This window comes from Ruditapes philippinarum, unplaced genomic scaffold, assembly GCF_026571515.1.
Source record: "Ruditapes philippinarum isolate M1 unplaced genomic scaffold, ASM2657151v2 ctg10368_1_1_1_1, whole genome shotgun sequence".
Classification (NCBI taxonomy): Eukaryota; Metazoa; Mollusca; class Bivalvia; order Venerida; family Veneridae; genus Ruditapes; species Ruditapes philippinarum.
In genome coordinates this window covers 4,938-27,777 of record NW_026852761.1, presented here as the reverse complement: position 1 = coordinate 27,777, position 22,840 = coordinate 4,938, and the positions used below count along the sequence as shown (strand labels likewise).

General features: G+C 33.3%; 1 protein-coding gene across 1 annotated transcript in view; it reads right to left on the bottom strand.

The window, feature by feature from the left end:
* The window catches only part of LOC132723881 (protein still life, isoform SIF type 1-like), a gene marked incomplete at its 3' end in the record, with an annotated part of 64,639 nt that extends 45,688 nt beyond the window's left edge, over nucleotides 1-18,951 (bottom strand). The window contains exon 1 of the mRNA XM_060708684.1: nucleotides 18,768-18,951. The remainder of the gene's footprint in view (nucleotides 1-18,767) is intronic.
* Nucleotides 18,952-22,840: the final 3,889 nt, after the last annotated feature.

Below are 22,840 nucleotides of genomic sequence, written 5' to 3'. Positions count from 1 at the left end.
GACCTTGACATTTGACTTAATTACTTCAAAATCAATTGTTCATCCATGTTTCTAGATGTGTCTAACAGACAGACAGGCCTATAAACTAAACTGCAGATTATTCTTTAATTTTATGCAATGTCTGAATGTTCAGGTCAGAATAACTGAAAAATTTATTGTTTTATCACTACATCCTTGACCTTCATGGAAAGCATCATCTTAAAGTATCTGAACAAATTTCATCCTTGGCTTAATGATACAGAAGAAATTAAAATCTCATCTGAGACAATTCATGTATGCAGATGAGCTAGAATCTCTCATTAAAACAGAGCAGGAGTAATTGACTTTCAGCATGAAATTTTATGTAATTGAATCAGACAGGGAACAAATTCCTAGTATATTTTAAAGCATATCTTACCCAATTTGTCCATTATGAATGGAAAAATTACTCCCAGGACAGTATTAAGCATTCCTTTACAGTGTTAACATTGATTTTCTTAAAAACACCAGGCTTCAGTTTCACCCACATAGAGTTAATGTAATAAAATCAATTGAAGTCTTTTGAGAGAATTGTTTAATTGTCATTAGATAGAAACGATATTGTCTCATGCAGGCACAAAATAAGGCTAGGAAAAAGATGTAGGCACCAACAAAATGAGGAAATATTACTAAATTATGATAGCAGGTCTCATGTTCCAAAGATAAACAATAATCTCATGTTGACAAAATAGTAGAATTGTCTCATGTTAGCACAATAGTAGATATTGTCTCATGTTGGCACAATTGACACATTGTATCATGTTGGCACAATAGTAGAATTGTCTCATGTTAGCACAATAGTAGAATTGTCTCATGTTGGCACAATAGTAGATATTGTATCATGTTGACAAAGAAGTAGAATTGTCTCATGTTGGCACAATAGTAGAATTGTCTCATGTTGGCACAATAGTAGATATTGTCTCATGTTGGCACAATAGTAGATATTGTCTCATGTTGGCACAATAGTAGAATTGTCTCATGTTGGCACAATAGTAGATATTGTCTCGTGTTCGCACAATAGTAGATATTGTCTCATGTTGGCACAATAGTAGAATTGTCTCATGTTGGCACAGTAGTAGATATTGTTTCATGTTGGCACAATAGTAGATATTGTTTCATGTTGGCACAATAGTAGATATTGTTTCATGTTGGCACAATAGTAGATATTGTTTCATGTTGACACAATAGTAGATATTGTCTCATGTTGGCACAATAGTAGATATTGTTTCATGTTGGCACAATAGTAGATATTGTCTCATGTTGGCACAGTAGTAGATATTGTTTCATGTTGACACAATAGTAGATATTGTCTCATGTTGGCACAATAGTAGATATTGTTTCATGTTGACACAATAGTAGAATTGTCTCATGTTGGCACAATAGTAGATATTGTTTCATGTTGGCACAATAGTAGATATTGTCTCATGTTGGCACAATAGTAGAATTGTCTCATGTTGGCACAGTAGTAGATATTGTTTCATGTTGGCACAATAGTAGATATTGTTTCATGTTGGCACAATAGTAGATATTGTTTCATGTTGGCACAATAGTAGATATTGTTTCATGTTGACACAATAGTAGAATTGTCTCATGTTGGCACAATAGTAAGTATTGTTTCATGTTGACACAATAGTAGATATTGTCTCATGTTGACAAAATAGTAGAATTGTCTCATGTTGGCACAGTAGTAGATATTGTTTCATGTTGGCACAATAGTAGATATTGCCTCATGTTGACAAAATAGTAGAATTGTCTCATGTTGGCACAGTAGTACATATTGTCTCATGTTGGCACAATAGTAGATATTGTCTCATGTTGGCACAATAGTAGATATTGTCTCATGTTGGCACAATAGACATATTGTCTCATGTTGGCACAATAGTAGATATTGTCTCATGTTGGCACAATAGTAGATATTGTCTCATGTTGGCACAATAGTAGATATTGTCTCATGTTGGCACAATTGACACATTGTATCATGTTGGCACAGTAGTAGATATTGTATCATGTTGGCACAATAGTAGATATTGCCCCATGTTGGCACAATAATAGATATTGCCTCATGTTGGCACAATAGTAGATATTGCCTCATGTTGGCACAATAGTAGATATTGTCTCATGTTGGCACAGTAGTAGATATTAACTCATGTTGGCACAATAGGAGATACATGTATTGTTTCATGTTGGCACAATAGTAGATATTGTTTCATGTTGGCACAATTGACACATTGTATCATGTTGGCACAATAGTAGATATTGTCTCATGTTGGCACAATTGACACATTGTATCATGTTGGCACAATAGTAGATATTGCCTCATGTTGGCACAATAGTAGATATTAACTCATGTTGGCACAATAGGAGATACATGTATTGTTTCATGTTGGCACAATAGTAGATATTGTTTCATGTTGGCACAATAGGAGATACATGTATTGTCTCATGTTCGCACAATAGTAGATATTGTCTCATGTTGGCACAATTGTAGATATTGCCTCATGTTGGCACAATAGACACATTGTATCATGTTGGAATAATTGACACATTGTATCATGTTGGCACAATAGAATATATTGTATCATGTTGGCACAATAGTAGATATTGCCTCATGTTGGCACAATAGTAGATATTGTCTTGTGCTGGCACAATAGAGACATTGTATCATGTTGGCACAATTTACACATTGTATCATGTTGCCAAAATAGACATATTATGTCATGTGGGCACAAAAGACATTATTGTCTCATGTTGGCAAAATAGACATATTGTATCATGTTGGCAAAATAGACATATAATCTCATGTGGACACAATAGACATTATTGTCTCATGTTGGCAAAATAGACACATTGTATCATGTTGGCACAATTGACATATTGTATCATGTTGGCAAAATAGACATATTATCTCATGTGGGCACAATAGACTTTATTATCTCATGTTGGCAAAATAGACATACTGAATCATGTTGGCACAATAGATCTTGATTGTCTTCTGCAGGCAGCTAGGCCAAACTGAAGACTCCCTTGTCATATGCAGTTGTAAATTCATTTTTCAACAATTTTTCTAAAGCTAAAATACCAACCATGTGAAAGGAATTACAGTAAGGTCACCAAGGAAGAAAAGAGACTTGACCCTTCAGCATGGCACCACAATCTTATCTTAAAAGTGTAATCATATTGGCACTATCAGTAGTAAAATCTTATATGTCAGCTTTCTTGACCTTTGGGGAAAATAAGTTTTCACAATTCAAGAAGTCATATGGAATGAAGAACCAAGACAGAAGCAGAACCACAGGATTTAAGTATCAAGTTTCTATCTATGCAGTGAAGCAATCTGACAAACTATCCCAACTGGAACTTTTTTATTCAGAGAAATATTTATATATTGAGGAAAAATAACATGAGCATCAGACAATGAATTATTCACAAGATATACTAAACAAGTCTTTTGTGATTCAGCAACAGAAGAAGAAATTATAAAGAAAACCAACAAAAATGGTTATGTGATTTAGTAACAGAGTTGGCAATTGATTATAAGAGAAGCTGACATAAAAATGGTTATGTGGTATAATATGTAAAAATAACAGAGGTTGTAATTAATATAATTAAAGTAAACCCACATAAAAAGTGATATGTATTATTGACAGAGGTAACAATAACATGAATTTATAAAGATAACAAACAAAAAGGCTATGTGATATCAAATATCTTGATATCTTGTACAATTTAGGACTCTATTTAAGTTATCCAATATTTCATATATATTGTACTTAGAACTCTATGTAAGATATCCAATATTTTAATTACTTAGGAGTCTATTTAAGTTATCCAATATTTCATATATATTGTACTTAGAACTCTATGTAAGATATCCAATATTTTAATTACTTAGGAGTCTATTTAAGTTATCCAATATTTCATATATATTGTACTTAGAACTCTATTAAAGATATCCAATATTTTAATTACTTAGGAGTCTATTTAAGATATCCAATATTTCATAAATATTGTACTTAGAACTCTATGTAAGATATCCAATATTTTAATTACTTAGGAGTCTATTTAAGTTATCCAATATTTCATATATATTGTACTTAGAACTCTATGTAAGATATCCAATATTTTAATTACTTAGGAGTCTCATTTAAGTTATCCAATATTTCATATATATTGTACTTAGAACTCTATGTAAGATATCCAATATTTTAATTACTTGGTCACATGTATTAGTAAATCAAAGACCGAATTAGAATTTCTAAAGGGATGTTGTGTTAAATAGAATTTACATGTTTTTGGTATGTAAAACAACTTTAATTCATATCAAAAATGGAAGTAATATGCATCTTGAGTTTTATATATCATTATTTGCAAAAAAAATTTAGTTGCAGATTTAACCATTTTCCACTATGAAGTCTCTGAAAATTCAGAATTGTCATCAATGATTTTATCTTTACGCTCCTGAATGAGAAGTTTACGACAAGTTGTTTCTGTTTAAATCAGAATCCCTTACATCATAATGACTTCCTAGATGCAATCTTAAAACATGCCTTTCCAACATTATTACATTTCGCTGTGTTGGCGAGAAGAAAGATCGAGTCCATATCTGGGAGTTCTCTTACTCCTCTGCTCATTTGCATTACCCAACGTCAGCAGTTCCGAGTTAATGATTTTTCTCATAATTAAAGTGGATACAGAACTCATGATGGCGGTGACAGGGAAAAAAAAGCTAATCAACAAAAGAATCCAAATCAGCTGCCGGAATTCATAATATCGACATCTATTGTCGTTAAATTTCATGTAAAATATTCAGCGACACAAGGCCAACAATGTATTTGATTATGTGTTTGAGGATAATGGAGGCGATATTGAACAAATAATGATGTCGTATGATGCCGTATAATCCCGACGGCATTCGACTATTCAGAAAGTAATCATATCTCTCAAAGACCATATTTGATGTTAATCATGTTTCGAGCCCAACACACTCCAAAACATGCATTTTTCATATCAAGAAAAAAACTGTTGTAATTTTCAAAGGAAATCATAATAAGCATTTAAATCATTGTAATAGAAAGTGTCGAGAATTATTTTCAGTTGTGGTAAATCATGTCAGTAATGTACCCAACAATCAATCAATCAATCAATCAATCAAAATGCATTTATAATTTATTCAAAATACTTATATTCATAATATATAACAAAATGAAGTTCAAGTTAACCATGCAATTGGTCTGTTTTTATTTTCCGTTGCTACCCAGTGACACTTTATGGCATTTTTGTAGTCAAAGGCTCCCACTTACACTTCAACAAATTTTTTTCTATTCTTTTGATAAATTAACAGAATCAGTGACTGTATCATTATATGTAGGCTTTACTAATTCTTATAGATGCTTAAATTTCAATTTGCAAATGAAATCAAAATTTCCTGCCATTATATTACCATTTTAATTTTCTTAGTTAACATTTGCACTAATTGACCATCTTTGATTGTAACAAATATTTAATGAATCAATTGTTCTTTTCTTTTTCAGAACCACGCACGTTTTCCGAACCATGATAATTTAACCAATAACCAGAGGAAAAGTCGAACAGCTAATAAATGAAACGAGCTTCATCTAATTTTGGAAACACGTTTACATATATAGAATTTGTATTACCGGTTCTCTGTCCAATAATTACAACTATAAGAATCATTTTGTCTGATTTCTTCGAGAACAATCCTTATCTGAGAAAATATCAAAGTTACGAAGTCAATACAACGGAAATAAGAGACTTTTCAGAATCAATATTGAATAAACGTACAATCTTGTACCTTACAGTCACCATTTACTTTAATTGTCAGTTTCTCATGCATATATTCAAGACTGTCACCTGAACCTTAGAGCACCAGTGTGTAGAGAAATTCAAGTTTTGTTTGTTATGTTGGATTTTAAGTCACTTCCACACTGTAAAGGTTATACGGTGGCTGTCCACCTTTACTGACCAAGGACGACTTCTTCCATACATTATTTCTGGCACAAGTAGGCATCTAAGTAGAGCAGCTGACCTTCTTTAAGCTAGCTGGATAGCTTCCTCAAATAAACATTTCAAAAGTCTCTGCAGGATGGGGGGGGGAAGCCAACAGCAGTAAAGGGCAAGTGTTTTGAAGGGGAGGACCTTAACCACATATAATATTTTCATTATAATTTAAGCAAATTTAACTCAAATTTACACCCATTGCTAGATAATATAAAATGCTCAAAGCTTTTACAGTATAGTCTGACAATTGTACATTCACCTTAGTCTAGAGATAAACTAAAGATCTTTGTGCATGGGCTAACCAGAAAATCATGTTGGCTAAATTACACATGCTAAGACATTAAAGGAGGAAAATTTACTTTTCAGAAGCAATGACCTTCTGAAAGCTAGCTGTATAGTGTATACTCCCATTATAAAATTCATTTTCAAACTCACCAAAAACAGAGGCAAGTGTCAATCAAAGGTACCTTAGCCAGTCAGGCACAGAGGCCATATTATATAAAGTTCAAATAGTCACACTTGAAATAACTCATGTTTTCAAGAGATTTTGCATCAGTATCTGCCACTTCACACATTTCACAAGCAAATTTTCTGGCGGCTTGATTCCTTGCACTGAAGTTTTTTATTTTTAAGTTGTTTTATAAAATTAAAGAGCAAGCAAAAATTTCCTCAGTGATTTCAGCTTGCCCTAGATTCTTGAGCAGCTGCAGCATGTATATTTTACCAGTGCAAAACAGAATGATCAGTCTTATAATGGGACATCCTGGTCATCAAGGGCCTCGCAGAGCTTGACCTTATTGCACTGTCTGAATGAACTCAAAAAATTTGAACACACTGTTATCAAACAAAACAACATTAAATTAAAGAGCCATTTTACATAACAATTATTTTCCTTCCACTATATAAGAAAAATGATTTTGAAATAGAAAAAGAATTTTCATATTTTAATCTATGCAGCCAAGAGAGACTGTATTTATCTTTACCTACTGAAGGTGTTGCCAATTGAAACTGTTTGGACCAAGTTGATGGAGGGGGCCTGTCAGAGAGTTGACAGCTGTAGATATATAATGCAGTCTGAGAGAGCCATCACATATGTACAACGAGCCAAGTTTGTTGTCATTTTCACATATACCCATGAACTCTCAAGGGAGATAAATCCAGCCAAGTTTGGTGTCATTTTGACATAGTCCGAAGAACTGGAAACAAATATTTGGGTAAAAATATCCTTATTGACATCAGATGATGTCCAACAAATCTTAAGAAGTATTTTGTCTTATACAACAAATTAGTTCATATTGGAAACCTGATACTTAAATAGACTGTAATCTTTAAACTGATTGGCTATTTCAGGTTTAAAATTAACCAATGGTAGGGTCTGAAGGCTTATATTATGAAAATAAAAGGAAACGCACCACACACATGAAACAAAGTAGGGAATACAAAATAAATACACGACATTTGAAATGCAACAATTTCACATCAAGCATTGCTTTGCTTAATCTTACCTAACTATTCTGCTCATACCTAAATGTAGTTTTTTTGTGACATGATGGGCCTGGAAATATCTTTTTGAGATTTTTATGCCATATACCAGTAACTTGCGTGTAATATTTCAGATCATTCCCACTACTTTTTTTTCATAAATATATCATTTTTATTCTACAAAATGTTCTAAAAATTATTAAAAAAATGTTTAAAATGTTTTTAATTTGGCTAAGAATTACATTTCAATATAATTCTTAGTTTTTTCTATATTATCTTTTTTATATTTTTTTCATTTTAATAACCCTAGTTGGTAAATTTATGATTTTCAAATAATATGTTTTTTAGACTTTTGACCTCCGTGGATCTCCTTACAGTATACCTTCCCCCACATCATAAATTTGTTAGAAAATAGGTATATAAAGGTTAAGCGTTATTTAATATCAAACATATTGCTTTTTTTTCTGAAATATTTGACAGTTATTTTCAAATATTTATACATTTTCTTATCAAGCTTGTAAATAAAACATAGCAAAGTGAACTTCATTATATTATATACATTTGTATTTGACTATTTGACTGTCATGTGTGTGGGTTAGCTAATAATAAGTACCGTTTAATGCAAAATTTACTGGTTACAAGATTTATATGTAGGCAATATAAATCATTATGGCTTTGAAATATAAGGGTTGTGAAACAAAGCCATTGTGATTTATAATTATGAAATAAAAATATGTGCTTATGTTTATAAAAGTGCCTGTAAAGTAAAGAAAATTGGTTGGGCTTTACCATATGTCACAAAACTGTAAAGGTCAATTAGAGCAACATTCAAGCTTTATTGGTATAGGAAGACCTTGGATGCTCCTCAGGCACAAAGAGCACTGACCTAATCTGTGTATTAAAGCCACTTTCAGGATAGCCTCTAAAGTCCTTGGAAGTATCAGAACTCAGTGTGGTGTAACATCATCAAGGTGTTTAGGTGTAATAGAGTGAAGATCTCTTATAGCCAAGGTTGCACTCTCAGCCTGCTGTCTACCCATGCTACCTGTGCAAACCAAGATCAGTCTGCAAATCTCTAATTCTGATCATGACCTGCACTATTTGCAGTACAAATATATATTTTGAAATTTTCCCTAGAGAAGTCCATTTAAGATATATAGAGTGATAAAGATGAATGTTCTCCACAATCAGTGAGGCATACACATTAGTAATTGGCCACAAATGGCCTTAGCCAGCAGCCATTAAAATAGGCTTCACTTAGGCCATTTCGGACCAAAACAATTGTCACTTTGTTGACAATTTAAACAAAGGATGTAAAAATATGAATATCGACATTATGTTGAGTATCATAATAGTCTAAATAGACTGCTTGATTGTAATACATCAAGACTGACCATTATAACTTCTCCCTTTTAATGAATAGGCAAACATGCTTGCCGGAATTGAATCAAGCTACGTGTTTGTTTTGTTGTTTTTTGTTGCTGTTTTTTTTTTAAAAATGAAACAAAACCATGTCAAAATTTTAGTAAAATAACACTTGAAACATTTGCCATACATTTTTCTTATTCTTACCATCATCAAAAACTCTGTAATTTCTTTATGATTGAGTACACTGTGTACATTTGTTTATATTACTGTATTAGAAGTTTGATTAATATGTCATAAGATTTGATTTATTATAAATAGAGAATCACAGACCATCCCATCATGCATAACTTCAGACACTCCAATTGTTGTATCAATTTAAGATCAGTGTATCCTGTTGCTATATTTAATGGGTAATATTATTTAATGGGTAATACTATTTAATGGGTAATACTATTTAATGGGTAATATTTTTAATGGGATTATAATGGGTAATATTATTTAATGGGCAATGGGTAATAATATTCAATGGGTAATATTATTTAATGGGTAATAATATCATTAATGGGAACATTATTTAATTGATAATATTATTTAATGGGTAATGGGTAATATTATTCAATGAGTAATATTATTGAATGGGTAATGGATAATATTATTTAGTGAGTATTATTATTTAATGGGTAATATTAACTTGTCCAGATTATAATATGGAACTGCCTGTACTTGCTGGCCAACCACAGAATCAAACAATTCAACCAGTGCAGACCAAACTCAGCCAGCATATCTGTGCTGTACCATCTGATCATGGTCTGCACTGATTGCTTTTCAGTCAATACATATTTTTGAAAAGATTTTCTCTAAAATATTGTCAATGAATACATTTTGTCCCGATTGAAAGATGGATAAGTCTATTTTTGTTACTTAGCTTGGTAAAGAATAAAGAACTAGAGGATGCTTTTGTAAAAAAGCGCATGTCTCCCCCACTGCTGAGAATAACTGTGAATGGAAACAGGAATGGAACTGGAGAAATCCGGAAATGAGAAAATGACCAATGGTCACTGTGACCTTAACCTTTGACCTACTGACCCCATAAACAAGAGGGATCATCTGCTCAATAAGACCAATCATCCTATGAAGTTTGAGGGTTGTAGGTCTAAAGGAACTCTAGTTATCATCCGGAAAGGAGAAATTAACCAACGGTCGCTGTGACCTTGACCTTTGACCTACTGACCATTAAAACAATAGGGATCATTTGATTAATAAGACCAATCATCCTATGAAGTTTGAGGGTTGTAGGTCAAAAGGAACTCTAGTTATCATCCGGAAATGAGAAATTGACCAACGGTCACTGTGACCTTGACCTTTGACCTACTGACCCCAAAACAATAGGGATCATCTGCTCTATAAGACCAATCATCCTATGAAGTTTGAGGGCTGTAGGTCAAAAGGAACTCTAGTTATCATCCGGAAATGAGAAATTGACCAACGGTCACTGTGACCTTGACCTTTGAACTACTGACCCCAAAAACAATAGGGATCATCTGCTCAATAAGACCAATCATCCTATGAAGTTTGAGGTCTGTAGGTCTAAAGGAACTCTAGTTATCATCCGGAAACGAGAAATGGACCAACGGTCAGTGTGACCTTGACCTTTGACCTACTGACCCCAAAAACAATAGGGATCATCAGCTCTATAAGACCAATCATCCTATGAAGTTTGAGGGCTGTAGGTCAAAAGGAACTCTAGTTATCGTCCGGAAACGAAGAATGGACGGACTGACGGACTGACGGACGGACGGACTGACGGACGGACAGGGCAAAAACAATATGTCTCCCCCCGAGGTGGGGGAGACATAATTATTCTGATTTGAGACCAAAAAATATACTTTTTCTAAGTCTGGTCAAACAATTTTGGAATAGCTCTATTACAGTAGCCTGTAATTACTGCTCTAAAATATTGTCAATGAATACATTTTGTCCAGATTGAAAGATGGATAAGTCTATTTTTGTTACTTAGCTTGGTAAAGAATAAAGAATTATTCTGATTTGAGACCAAAAAATATACTTTTTCTAAGTCTGGTCAAACAATTTTGGAATAGCTCTATTACAGTAGCCTGTAATTACTGCTACTGGACTGAAAGCGTTATATTTGATAGAGATTTATTATTCATTAATTCTGGCAAAAAACCTAAAGATTACCATAAATTGAATAATTTCAAAGTAGAATGAAATGTTTCCTATTGGATTCAAAATGGTCTATTTGTATATCTTTTTTAGCAGAAAAGAAAATGCGTTTTAAGCATCCTGCAACACTTGTCAACCCCCACTCACCCCTACAACCCTCCCTAACTCAAACTACTCCAACCGGAAGCTATTGGCCCCTCATTTCTCTCCAATGATTATAAAATGATAATTATTGAAAATAAAACTACAAAACCACTAACAAGAATTTCCTCCAATTAAAAGATTTTTAAAAATACTTACATCTTAAAGTAAATTTTACCACTGAAAACATTACCTGATCAAAGTTTGATTTTAAATGTATAAAAACATCTCCTGAATTATCTTTCTTTCATATTTCATCTCAAGTTTCAAAATTTCCTCAAAAATCACATCGAATACATTACTCCTTCAGATCAATTGGCTAAATGATCATTTAATATGTTTGTAATAGATAGCAATATGTTGTTTTTTTTGTTTTTTTTCTCTTCCCCAACATGTGTTCCTCAAGAGACAGACAAAGTTAGGCCAATAATAAAGAATCGTTTGTTTCCCATGCACGTCCTACCCAGGAAAAAATCTATGAAATTCAAAACCTTAATTTTATTGCAAAACCAACTAAAAATTAATATTTTTTTCCCTTTGAAGAAAACGAACCGTCAGCAAAAACCAATCACTGTTTCTAAAACAATAATTTTAGCATGTCAGTACGTGTCCTTTTTCTGACATCCAAATAATTTAGAGGTAAAAAAAAAAAATTTCATTAAAAAAAAACTTTCAAACAAAAAAATATCAAGATGATGCCAAAAACCAACATAGTGTGTTTACGGCCAGCATGGATCCAGACCAGCCTGGGCATCCACGCAATCTGATCAGGATCCATGCTGTCCGCTTACAAACCCTATTATTATCAAGTAGAGAAACTGATAGCAAACAGCATGGATCCTGATCAGACTGTGCAGATTTGCTGGCTGGTCTGGATCTATGCTGGTCGCAAACGCATTATGTTGGTTTTGTCATGGCTGGGCTCATCTTTTTAACATTACAAAAAAAAGGACTTGTTTACCTACCATATATACCAAGAATGGGTTATGGAAGGGAAAACGAAAGATTTCTTTAAGGATGGCCTTATCTGATTTTAGTCACACAATACACTCTGTATGTATTTACTCAAACAAACTGTTATTACCATTGAAAATCAATGATACACCATATCAAACATATTCTCTGCTCCACTATTCTCATACATTTCAATATGTTCAATATTTGTAAATTTTGTATTAAATAAGAGATGCATTGCTATTTTCTTAACTTTGAAGTCACCACAATCATGGGCGGGTGGGGTGGTTTAAAACTGATGTGGCAGACTCTAAAATTGTGGCTGTGAAGAGATGATGCACTGCTACAAAGTTCTTGTTGTCTTTCATGTACAGATTCAACCGAGTCTGCTACATACATGTACACCTTTTGGTTTGTTTTGTTTGTATGTCTGTCTTTCTTGGATAACTATTAATGAACAATTTCTCGTCAATTGACTAATAACTAATGCCACATAACTTCAGAGACAAAGTACCATTAGGCTCAATGTTGGGGATCAATTGTCACAAAGAAATTACGCCTGGCCTGAGGATCGAGCCAGCTACCAGAGTTACTATTGCAATGCTTTTCTTCTTTAACGGAGGGAACACAGACTAACATTCACCTCATTAAATGCCCTGCAATGAAAGTTGCACATACAGTGCATACTTTTTACTAAATGCCCTGCACTGAAAGTTGCACATAAAGTACAATCACTTTACTAAATGCCCCGCACTGAAAATTGCACATACAGTACATACACTTTACTAAATGCCCCGCACTGAAAGTTGCACATACAGTACAATCACTTTACTAAATGCCCCGCACTAAAAGTTGCACGTACAGTACATTCACTTTTCTAAATGCCCCGCACTGAAAGTTGCACATACAGTACAATCACTTTACTAAATGCCCCGCACTAAAAGTTGCATGTACAGTACGTTCACTTTACGAAATGCCCTCACTGAAAGTTGCACGTACAGAACATTCACTTTACTAAATGCCCCTCACTGAAAGTTACATGTACAGTACATTCACTTTACTAAATGCCCCACACTGAAAGTTGCACATACAGTACAATCACTTTACTAAATACCCCTCATTGAGAGTTGCACATATTTACCTTTCTTTTGGCACTAAATGCATAGCCAGAAGAAAACTCACCTGCTATCCCACACACAACCAGAGTGGAGGAGAGAAGGGGAGGTGTGGTCGAATGGATGGGAAACTAATTACCTGGTGCATTAAGACTATTTTTTCGTTTCCACATTAAAACTTTAACCTAAAAAAATGGAAATCAAATTCTTTTTATTCTATTTTCCCCTATCATATTTTGTACTGTCTGAGTTTGACCATATATGTATATGAAAGTCACTTATAGATCTTCAGACAATCTCTGTGATTGCTTTTAAATCAGTGTTATCTATTTCCTGCAGATTGTCAGACCTAAGGTAAATACAGACCTTGATGAGATCTTGTCATAAACTTCACACACATTTAGCTCTATCCATTCCAGCCAGGTGCAGAATTTAGCCGATGGTGCAAAATTTTGTTGACAAATTATATGATTATGCAGAAGTTCTTTTCATCAATGCATGAATACCATTTTGTTGACATAATTTTCAAACAGACCATTCTCCTTTTAAATAATGTTTCTTAACATACTTTCAAAATCTATCAATTTGTACTTTTCTTTCATCACCACAATAATGCTGTAATACAAATTTTCTTCAGCAGGTGCTTTTACTTATTTTAGGTCATTCAAGTTGGTAGCCCGTGTTCCCGTCTGTCCATTTTTTGTAATGTGCCTCTGTTTGGTAAATCGACATTCTATCAAATACTGTGACATGCTCGTGAACAAGTATGAAATAGCCCGTGTGGTATGAATAAGCAAAAAACATGAATGCCTGAATCCCAGGATAGCAAGTTGGTTGCATCATAATTAGAAATTTATATATAAATTGGTATTTAAGCATCAATTTACTATACAACAGGAAAGAGCCAGCTTGCATTTGATTTCAAATCTTGCTTGAATAATTCTGTAAACAAAGGATTCTTAATTAAAAGGTATACATTCAAAAATAGTAACAATAAACTTAAAGGGACTCAACTGAGGTTTTTTAGACATGACAGGAGTGTAAATATTTTTCTGAGATTTTTGTACCAATTGATATACATCTGCATTAAAATTGATTTCAATTTATATCTGAGTATATTTCTTTATTATCCTTTGCAGATTTTTCCATTTTAAGTGTATCATTTTATTTTAGTTTCATAAGATTTTCATATTTTTTTTGTTTTTAAGCCTTTTGACCACAGTGGAGTTCCTTTAAGATAATGCTTGTCAAAATTTGTCAAGTCAAAATTACAAAATTCCGAATACCAAAAGGAAAGAACAGATTAAAGTGTCTGGAGTTGAAATGGTTAAAACTTTTCTTTAAACAATACAGTACGATATCAATAATTCTAAATTGAACTTTTTCTCTCAGAATGTTTAGCAGAATTAGCAACTTGAAAACTTGACTGAGGACATTGACAGCATCATCTGTGGTCAAGGTTTAATTGGCGACGCCGGTGAGCGGCGTCGTCTATTATGGAACGCTTTTTATTTTTGCCTATGGAAGGAGCTGTTATTATTAGCAGTTAATTTCATGTTGTGTAAATTAGTTTTATTTTGATTCGTAAAAATCAAGTAAACAAATGTGTTGTTATATTTGTATTTAATAACTTTATGTAAAAAGCATGTGCATTGTGATATTATTTTCACGAAATTGCGGGTTAAGTTTAACAGCTTGTCCCTTAGTTTTAATGACACTACTAAAACCCGGATTTCGAATATCGTTGTGGTCTAGATTGAGGCCGTATCATTTATACATTTTCAAAATTTTCCTACAAGAAGAAAGTTCACCTGCAATTGAGTATAAGGATAGGTAATGAAACTGTTGTAAACGATTATCCTATTGATTTTATCCTTATTACATTTATCTGTTGCGCAGAATGGTTGTTTTTACAAAGTGTACCAGTATCCGGATGTTGAAAGCTATCCGATTTTCTGCAATTACTGCTGACACAAGGCCATCTATTTTTTTATGAATACTTTACCATTAATTTGCATGGCTTGATAAAATTGAACCTGCAACATTTCATAATTTTGCTGTTTATCGTGTTCTTTTGGGTTTCAGGTTTTCTTTATTTTAAGGGGAAGTAACTTATGTTTACTAAATTATTTGTTCTTTTCTGTCTATCTTAGGTATTACTTATAATACTATTTTTGTTGTATATAATTCACCAGTTGTAAGGTCATCAAAAGCATGTTAATGTTAATGTTAGGATTTCATATTTATTTAATATAAACTGGGAATTATTAATGTTATGTGCATGTACATGTATATCTTAGACAGTAGTATATTGATATGTTGAGACTTATAATTTTTCTGCATTTAAAGAGATACAGTTATGTCATTATTATTAAAGGGATGAGACTTTCATTTAAAGTTATAAATGATAAAACATGTATTGATTGAAAATGTCCTTAAACTTGGATCAAGCAATATAATTAATAAAGTCTCAAAAAATCATATTCTGAATAGTTATTCTATTTTTTTCTAACATGTGCATAGTTTGAAAAGGACAGCTTCTGTCTTATCTATTTGTAATGAAGAGACACCGGTCTCAACCTCCAGGTCTCCTGAGTCAACGCGACAACAGACTGTACATAGAGTAGATTGTTACTTGCCCTTGAATAAATTTGTGCACTAAATTTATAGTGGGTGATTTGTGCCACATGAAAACCAACATAGTACAAAAAGTAACTGGGCGCCAGATGAAAACATGAAAATACAATCTACCACAAAGTGGTTTGTTTGTTGCATTTTCATGTTTTTGCCCGGTGCCCTTGATGCAAAATACAAATCAGCCTTCATAAAATTTCTTCTTATGTTGGTCACAGGTTAATGAGTTCTGGTCAAGCTCAAAGTTTTTCTCATCCTATGACTGCATATAAGCATGAGTTCAATTTCCTATGCTCTGTAACATAAGAAATTCACGAACACAAATCGATATAGTGGGGAAATATGTTGTGGTTTAGAACTGTTTCATTATTAAAGAGAAAATGTGTAGCAGGACGGATAGCTCAGTTGGTCTTCTGAAAGTCATGGGTTTGAGTCATGGTCAGGCAGTTTCAGTCAGGGTTAAGAAGTGGTTTTTCAATTGACACATGTTTGATTCATTTAACAGATTGCATTATTTGAAATGGACAAAGGCAGTATTGCATGATACTTTTAGATCTACAAAGGGCATTTGATACAGTTGAACACACTATCCTGCACATGAAGAAGTTGTTTTTCTTCTTCTTCATGAAACTTCAAGCATCTGCCATATATAATGACATTCTTACATGGTTTAAGTCTTATCTCTGATAGTAGCTGGTTGATGTGGCTGGTACTTATTCTACTACTGCTCTGAGTACCTATGCTGTCCCCCTGATGTTCATTTTAGGTCCTCTTTTATGTCTAATATATGTCAATTACATGTCTTCAACCCTAAGCAATAAGCTTTTATTATAATGCACAGGCACGAGTATCAGACCTTGGATGAAAAAATATGGCCAGATTGATAAAAAAAACCTGTGTTCATCTTAAAAGTGTCAACAACCAAAATAAAATGTAAATAATGACCCCCTTTAAAAATATACTTCAAGTTGAAAGTATATTTTTAAAGGGGATCATTATTTACATTTTTTGTTTTGGTTTTTATAAACACAGTTTTTTTTTATCAATCTGGTCATCTGGTCATATTTTTTCTTCCCAGGTCCGATACTCGTGCCAGTGATTATATGCTGATGACTCAGGAATCCTTGTGTCTCATAAATTAAATCTGAAGAAATTCTTTCTTATAACATGAGTCTTATAAGATTGCTTAATTGACTATAAATTGCCTTTGCATCTTGGCAAGACAGAGTCTATTCTTTTTTGGTTTAAGTTTCAACTTAACCTGGCCCTAGCCTCCAGGTCACATGTAATGGTACTGCTATAAAGTACACATCTTTTGTTAAGTATTTAGGTGCAAATCTGGATCAAATTCTTTTGGCGTCGCCCTTTGATGCTTTGCATCAATGCTTTTCTTGTACACTACTAGACTGGTATAATGAGGTTAAAAAGCTAAGTTCTTCGGATACTCTCAGCTATAGTACATGTAAAACCAAAGCTAGCATGCTGAGTAATGACGAAATTTGTGACTTAAAATGACGAAGAAAAAAAAACAAGAAAAAAAAAAATCTTATTTCAACAGCTGAGACAGACTGATGTCTTGACTTAAATACTGGTCTTCCTTTAAAAAGCCCTTAATAAAAAAGCTAAACCTTTAATTTCCTTCTCTTTTGATGAAAATAATGTCAGTGAATTTGTAATTTGCTATCATTACTTTATGAAATAACCTACTATCAAAGTTTATTTGGACATACAAGCAACTGACCCTTGAAACCCCCAATGATTCAAATACTAAAAGCTTTCCAGCTAAACTATGGTAACACCAGTGTTTTAACCAACATCAGTGATTTAACCCACATTCCTATCTATATCTAAATAATGCACACTAAGGACCCACAACCCACTCCAAACACATCTACCCACAGGCCCACACAGTCTCCAGCTGCATGGCCAAACTTGAAACACACCCAGACATTGAAGAGGGAAATGCCCCACAGGGAGGTGGGAAAAGGTCATAAATTCCCAAAAGAATTGAACAGATTGGAAAGCGTCACAAAAAATACAAAATATAATCATGCATATAACAGAATATTTTCTCTTTTTATCTTAATTTTACAGGAAAAAAAACTTAATTATATTTAAGAATTCCTTTGAAACTTATCAGATTTAATGGGGATATAGTTGATAAGCTAATAAACAATGATTTGACTGTTTTAAAACAGTGCAGATTTCACTGGGAACTGTTGGTGCAATCAACCATTGATTTTCTGACAATAAATCACAGTCGTGGAAAATTCATCATATCATAAAATAAAAATCCTTCAAGTGTAAAGATAATGAACAATATTTACATTTTCTGATGTGCACAATCATGTTTTATATCAGCCATATTTAATTATCAACCAATTATTACAGCATTTTAATTTCGAAAACCTAAATAATTCTGTTTTCATGTAACCGGGTCACAAGAAAAACATGTATACTAAAGATTTTGCACATTACTAACGAAAAAATAGAAAATGATAATTTTTAATGAATATACTCATGCAATCACATTTCCCTGCTTACACAGTAACAGGAATATTTTCATTGAACCTTCCAAGAAATAACAAAAAATATCTTCACAAACTTCACTCAAAGAAACCAACTCACTGTTTCCTTACATGCAAAAAAAAATAAACAAGAATATTCCTGTATTTCTTAAACGTTTCATCTTCCTAGAAAGCAATAAATATAATTTCCCCACCAACACCAATCATTAATTTCAAACACAACATTGAAAGAAAAAAAAATCCTGTCATTCCTAATACCCCATCATTCCTAATACAAATGTATATTCAACATAAAAAAAATCACAAATAATTCGTAATTACATACTGATCAATGTAAACCAATGCAGGTCCTTCATCAAGCATTTAAATGAGTGATAATTCCAATATAGTATGGTTACAATATAATAATCATCCGATCTAACACAGCGAGCCTAGACACACTATTTCATTGCTCTGTACAATATCTTGTCAAAAATCAATAGATTTTGTCAAACTAGTAGACACTCTTCCATTTGTGCCTTGCTTCTGTACAGTTCGCGGAGAAAAGAAAAGCGGATAATTTACTAGCTAATTGTTCACGTTTTCTGGCAGAAAGATTTTGGTGCACCAAGATTTGTAATATGTTATACAATACAGTATCATGTTGAATACATGTATTTTATTAATTATAAAAGAAAATTTAATTCTTTTTTTTTCTTCACTTTTTTGCAAATTTGAAGAAACATATTTTACACTCAGCAAACAATTACAGTTAGTATCCAATTCAAGCAATTTTTATGAAAATTTGAAAAAAAATAATTTTGTTGTCCGAGAAATGAAAGAGATTTTTTGGAAAAAGATATATTGTAATTCTTTCATAGAAGAGACACAATTTATGAAAATTAATGATTGTGACAAAATCAAAGTTAATTAACAACAGAGGAATATAATTATTGTCAGATATTTTGTCATTTTTAGAGCAGCTAATATAAATGTCACAGAGTCATTTGTCATAGACTTTGTGTCTTATATTAATAATTATCATATCATACATGATAAAAAAAACAGGGCATTTTATATAAATTAATATATATTTTAGTATCCCTCATCTGTCTGCTTACCTCAAAAAGAAGAGCACTGATTTGTAACCCAGGGGTGGCTGGTTCTATCCTCTGGCAAGGCAAATTTTTTTTTTGTGACAATAGATCTTAGACATCAAGTCTAATGATTATTTGTCTCTCACCTCTGATCCAGAAATCATGTGGGATTTAGTACTGGGGCACTTGTGGATAAATCAGAAATTTCTGGTTAGTACCCAGAAAAGTTGGTAAGGTGGATCAACCTCCAAGTTATTACCAAATAATGAGTAAAAATCACCGTGTCAGTAAGAAAAGCACCCCCACCCCCCAAAAAAAAACAAAACAAAACAAGAGGGCCATCATGGCCCTGAGGTCGCTCACCTGTATATAGGGCCCCCCCCCACCCCCGGGCCAATTTTTACCCAAGGGCTTTTATTTGTTTATTTGAACAGACTTGGTAGACACCCATAAGAAGATGTTTTGAGCTAAACATCTAAGTTCTAGCTCATTGGGTTTTTTAAAAGAAGATTTTTAAAGTTTTTACTATACACATATAGTTAAAAACAATGACACCCCTGGGGCAGGGCCAGTTTTGACCCCCAGGCTTTTATTTGAACAAACTTTGTAGATATTTACTTAAAGATGTTTCATGCTTAATATCTAAACTCTAGCTATTTGGGTTTTTTCAAAGAAGTTTTTGCTATACACATATAAGGAAAATCAATGACCCCCCGGGCGGGGCCAGTTTTGACCCCAGGGCTTTCATTTGAACATACTTGGTAGACACTCATTAGAAGACGTTTCATGCTAAATATCTTAGCTCTAGCTCTTTGGGTTCTTTAAAAGAAAATTTTTAAGTTTTTACTATATGCATATAGGGAAAATCTATGACCCCCTGTGGCGGGTCAATTTTGACCCCAGGGCTTTTATTTGAACAAACTTGGTAGACATTCACTAGAAGATGTTTCTTGCCAAATATCTAAGCTCTAGCTCTTATGGTTCTTTAAAAGAAGATTTTTTAAGTTTTTACTATATGCATATAGGGAAAATCAATGACCCCCCGGGGCCGGGCCAATTTTGACCCGAGGGCTTTAATTTGAACAAACATGGTAGACACTCACTAGAAGATGTTTCATGCTTAATATCTTAGCTCTAGCTCTTTGGGTTCTTTAAAAGAAGATTTTTTAAGCTTTTACTATATGCATATAGGGAAAATCAATGACACCCTGGGGCGGGGCCAATTTTGACCCCAGGGTTTTTATTTGAACAAACTTGGTAGACATTCACTAGAAGATGTTTCATGCCAAATATCTAAGCTCTAGCTCTTACGGTTCTTTAAAAGAAGATTTTTTAAGGTTTTACTATATGCATATAGGGAAAATCAATGACCCCCCGGGGCGGGGCCAATTTTGACCCAGGGCTTTTATTTGAACAAACTTGGTAGACACTCACTAGAAGATGTTTCATGCCAAATATCTTAGCTCTAGCTCTTTGGGTTCTTTAAAAAAAGATTTTTTAAGTTTTTACTATATGCATATAGGGAAAATCAATGACCCCCTGGGGCGGGGCCAATTTTGACCCCAGGGCTTTTATTTGAACAAACTTGGTAGACATCCACTAGAAGTTGTTTCATGCCAAATATCTAAGCTCTAGCTCTTAGGGTTGTTTAAAAGAAGATATTTAAAGTTTTTTCTTTCGGTTGCCATGGCAACCAGAGTTCTGCATGGAATTAAATTCTTTGAACAATTTTTAAAGGTGACCACCAAAGGAACATTCCTGTGAAGTTTGGATGAAATTGGCTCAGTGGTTAATGAGGAGATGTCATTTAAAGCAAAAGTTTACGGACGGACGACGGACGGACGGACGGACGGACGGACGCCGGACGAAAAGCGATCACAAAAGCTCACCCTGTCACTTTGTGACAGGTGAGCTAAAAAACAAAAAAACAATACCCAAGTGAAGTACATTTCTATTAACTCATAGATGTCCTCAATAATATCATCATTAATATAAAATATACTACCTAGCAATCTAACCATGGTGACAGACTTCAAGTTTTCTCTCTTTTTTGGGAACTTAATTAAAGGACATGCACACACCACAGAAAAATAATATATTTGTTTGCTGAAACATGAAATCTTTCCTTATTGAATCACTTTTATAAAATTTGAAGTTTGTGTGTTTTTCACAACCAAAAGAAGAGAACCAATGTTCCCAACATATTATAATTTATGTTTATTTAAATTCCTTCAATTAACTTGTCAACTAAACTGTTTTATGATTAAAGCTACTTATTGCTGTTTGTTATTCAATCTCAACAATTCAATAATGATTATTCAATGAAAATATATCAAACAGAGTTATAAACTGCTTTTTTATCTATAACCGGTTTAAGCCATCAAATTTTGAGAATATTTGTATATACATATATTTGTCCAATGTTAACAAAATGATTTCCAACCAAAAAAAACCAAAACAACAACAGTTTATGTCTCTAGACACTAGTGGAGGTATACAGTTAATCGCAGGCAGACATTTAAAGAGCAATATGTCTGCTACAATATATAGAAGGGATCAATTTTGGAATTATTTGACAATCAATTCTACTTTAAAAGTACTCTGTTTTGCACAATAAGGTAATCTCCTTTTCCCCCCAAAAAATGTTGCCTAGTGTTAATCAGACAATGCTGTTGAAAAGAAAGCATACCATTCTTTACAAGAATAATAGGTTCCCATTACTGTCCACAAGTTGTTTGTTTGTTTTGTTAGATTTAATTTTGCTGGGATTTTAGTCACGCCAACACTGTAAAGGTCATACAGTGAATTTCCAGCTTTTTGTATAGGATATGCCGAAGTACGATTTTCCCATTGAAACTGAAAAGCGCGTAGCCCCTCGGGGGGTTTGTTTCATAAAATTCCCGTGACCAGGTTTTCCCTTTAAAAAACCGGGAAAGATGATGTATGAGGCCCGATATCCAACTTAAAACACCGTTAAAACAAAATTGGGTTTGGGGAGCAATGGCTGATCCAAAGCATTTGATGAATTGCACAAATATTATTTTTAACACAACGCATATACAGGTAAGCTTTTATCAACGTTCTGCTTAAATACAATATATCCTTTGCTTTCCCCTTTAAAATAAAAAATCAAAAAAGCTAAATGTGCAATTTGTCAATAATAAATTGAATAGATCTGTCATAGAAGGTATGTTAAAGAATGAATAATTATGTTCATAGTATGTCGTATCAGACAATGCAGATTCTAGGACATTTGACCCCGGACATTTGACCCCGGACGTATGTCCCCTTTTTGCCGTTGTGACTTGTCATCTCGTGTATA